Below are 3,972 nucleotides of genomic sequence, written 5' to 3'. Positions count from 1 at the left end.
AAAATTCTGGAAAGGATTGGTCCTGTAGCCTATAAACTAGAACTCCCTGATCATGCTAAAATACACCCTGTGTTTCATGTGTCTCTGTTGAAAAAAGCTGTTAAACAATCCCATCAGTCACAGCCATTTCCTCAGTTGCTCTCCGAAGAATGTGAGTTGCAAGTCAATCCAGCTGATATTCTGCAATGCAGAGATGATAAGGATGGTAACCTGGAAGTTTTGGTGTAGTGGGAGAAGTTACCTTCATGTGAGAACTCATGGGAACTTGCTGCTCAGATTCAGGAAGCTTTTCCTCATTTTCCCCTTGAGGACAAGTACTATCACTAGTCAACTTGGTGAGAGGTAAGACTAGACTAGAAAACCTATCTATACATTTCTTATAGTAACCCGTCAATCCTAGGAAATTTCTTACTTCAATCATCGATTTAGGTTAGGGCCGACTTAATATAGAATCTACCTTACTAGAGTCAACTGCTACTCCCTTACTAGAGATGGTATGTCCTAAAACCTCACATCATCAAGCCATAACTCACATTTCTCAGGTTTTGCATACAGTGTGTTATCTCTCAAAACTTTCAATAATATCCTCATGTGTTCCACAAGCTCACCCAAGCTCCTAGAGTGAATTAGAATATCATCGATGAACACCACCACAAACTTATCTAAGAAAGGTCTAAAAATCTTATTCATATAAACCATAAAATAGCAAGGGCATTGGTAACTCCAAAATGCATCACTACATACTCATAGTGTTTGTATCTTGACCTAAACGTTGTCATAGGAATATCTTCACTTTTGACCCTAATTTGATGGTACCCAGACCTCAAGTCTATCTCTGAAAATACTAAAGCTCCCTTCAATTGATCTAAGAGGTCATTTATCCTACGCAAGGGATTTTTGTTCTTGATGGTAACTTGATCCAATTTTCTATAGTCTACAACCAACCTCATAGTCTTACTAGCTGGAGCTTGTGTTTACTTGTCCTTTGAAATTATGGGTAAATGGTGTAGATTCTTATGAAATTTATAGCCTTTACTGTAGAATTTCTTTCCACCAGAGATAAACTTCTCCTTCGGTTTCTCAACTTTTGGTGCTTGCATCTTTTTCTCAACCACCCTAGACTTGTTTACCATGGTGGGGTAGTCACAAATCCTTAGAATTTCAATTAAAGCTTTGTAGCTCAGACTTAAGTCCTTACTCAAATTTGATCGCCTTCCACTTGTCTTGGGGATTGTCCCTAAGATAATAAGAGTATCTTGATGTAGCTTCAAAATTTGGGGACATACTCTACAACTGAAATATCTCCATGACAAATATGAATAAACTTTACTTCCTATTGAATACGAACATTGTGGAGAATATACTTCTCAAGAAATAACTTCTTAAACCTATCCCTAGTAAAAGAAACTCTTTTTATCAGCAGACCTCCTCTAATACAAATCCACCAACGCTAAACATCAGGCTCTGACATATAAATGAAGAGGTCTACCTTGTGAGTGTCAACACAATGCATGATGCTAAAGATCTTCTCTAACTTCAACAACCACGCTTGTGCTTCGACTGGATCATAACTGACCTCGAAAAAGGTGGTGGATTGTTCTTTCGAAATTCAAAAAGCCTAAGATATTGAGGGTCTACGACTATTACCGATTCGACATTGGGTCCTCTCAAATGAGGGAGAGTCTTCGTCTATTCTCTATGGCTGCCGCTATCTAGCAGAAAGCCTTAGCAAGTGCGTCATTCGTACCTCGCTTGTTACTCGTCATAAATATGCTCACCACCAATCAAGCATTGGGTTGACCAAACCCAATATATTAGCATACAAAATATATGACTATAACGACCAATCCTAAAAGCCCAAGTTTTGATTTTTTTTTTTTTATAAAAATTAATAATAAAGTAAAGTAAACCCACACGACATTCCGATCTAGGTTCGAACAGGCTTTGATACCAAAAATGTAACGCCTAGTTACGTGAGTATGAAAACTGAGGTAATAATGGAAAAAAATTTCAAAATTATATAAGAGAATAAGGTACTGTAATAAATAATGAATTGCTCGAAAGAAGTAATGTTATGAAATCTCAAAATAAATCCTTACAACTGAAAAATCATTAATATTTAAAATATCCAAAACTGGGCAAATAATATCTAATCCCGAAATAAAGTACGATGTATACATTATGTCTACTTATTCTTGATCTACTAACCTAATTGAAGGAAGTCACTCTTCTCGAGGGAGGTAGGACTTCTCAACTCTCGACATCCTCAACGGTCTCAGTATCTAGACACAACACTTTAATGAGATACTAAATCTCAGTGAATAATACACACAATTTTAAAACAAGTATTGTTCTCAGCCGGAGCGGTAACCGGAAAAATCCAATCATGGCACCCGCCTTTATCCAAAAATATTCTTTAGAACTATTAATGATATAACTACGATTTCTCTATAATAACCAACTACTTCCAATAATTAATAAAAACTTATCAATTAAATTAACGATAATCCACATCTATCATAATCAGATAAATCCAATATACACATTTATTGTGCAGAAAATAATCAATCAATTTAATGATGGAGATATACTACTTATGCAAAGTGAATATTATCTAATCATGTGGAGCACCAGCTCATCCAGTGTGGGGTACAAGACCAATTTGTGTGGAGTTTAAACCTCATCTCTTTGTGAAATTTATTACTCATCCATGTGGAGTTTAAACCACATCTCTTTGTGAAGTTTAAAACTCATCTCGGTGGAGTTTAAACCTCATCTCTTTGTGAAATTTAATACTCATCTATTGGTGGAGTTTAAACCTCATCTCTTTGTGAAGTTTAAAACCCATCCATATGTGGGGTCCAAGACCCATCCATGTGGAGTTTAAACCTCATCTCTTTGTTAAGGTTAATACTCATCCAGGTGGAGTTTAAACCTCATCTCTTTGTGAAGTTTAATACTCATCTATAGGTGGAATTTAAACCTCATCTCTTTGTGAAATTTAAAACCCATCAATATGTGGGGTCCAAGATCCATCCATGTGGAGTTTAAACCTCGTCTCTTTGTGAAGTTTAATACTCATCCAGGTGGAGTTTAAACCTCATCTCTTTGTGAAGTTTAAAACTCATCAATATGTGGGGTACAAGACTCATCTCCAGCACACACAATTAAAATCATTCATAATCTTAACAATCATATTCGCAAAATCATATTTATGACATAATATTTCATTGGAATATATAATAACAATGATCATTCAAGAAAATATAATAAAACAATCTTTTTAAAGAATATATATCTCTCAAACACATGCAATCCAAATAATTCATATTTCAACAACTATATTTGAAAAATCATATTTATAATCTACTATTTCATTTGAATATATGGTAACAATGATCATTCAAGAAAATATAATAACACAGTCTTGTTAAAGGATATATATCTCTCAAACACATACAATCCAAATAATTCATATTTTAACAATTATATTCGTAAAATCATACTTATAATATAATATTTCATTTGAATATATAATAACAACAATCATTCAAGAAAATATAATAAAACAATCTTTTTAAAGAATATATATTCAAACAATCATCAAAATGGTAATTTAACAAACAATAATAAATAAATCAATTTATAATCTATTATTACAATTCATAAAATCTCAATTTTAATAGAGTTAGGTTCTCGACAAAAATATATTTTTAGAAGAAAATACCAATCAAAATACTTCACTCTTTTTCCATTCTAAATTTCCAAAATAAATGTACCATGAAAGTTTAAAGGGTGTGATTACTCACCTCTTGAAGTGTTCTTGATATGTTGTTTGCTAATAACCGTTACCACAACCACAAAGTATTATAGCTTCTCTTTATTTGGATATACTTCTATCTTTTTAGATTTATATTTCTTCTCTTTATTTGGATATACTTCTATCTTTTTAGATTTATATTTCTTCTCTTT

Source organism: Cicer arietinum, chromosome 4 (assembly GCF_000331145.2).
Source record: "Cicer arietinum cultivar CDC Frontier isolate Library 1 chromosome 4, Cicar.CDCFrontier_v2.0, whole genome shotgun sequence".
Classification (NCBI taxonomy): Eukaryota; Viridiplantae; Streptophyta; class Magnoliopsida; order Fabales; family Fabaceae; genus Cicer; species Cicer arietinum.
The sequence above is the reverse complement of the archived record's forward strand: the minus strand, read 5'-3'. Positions refer to the sequence as shown.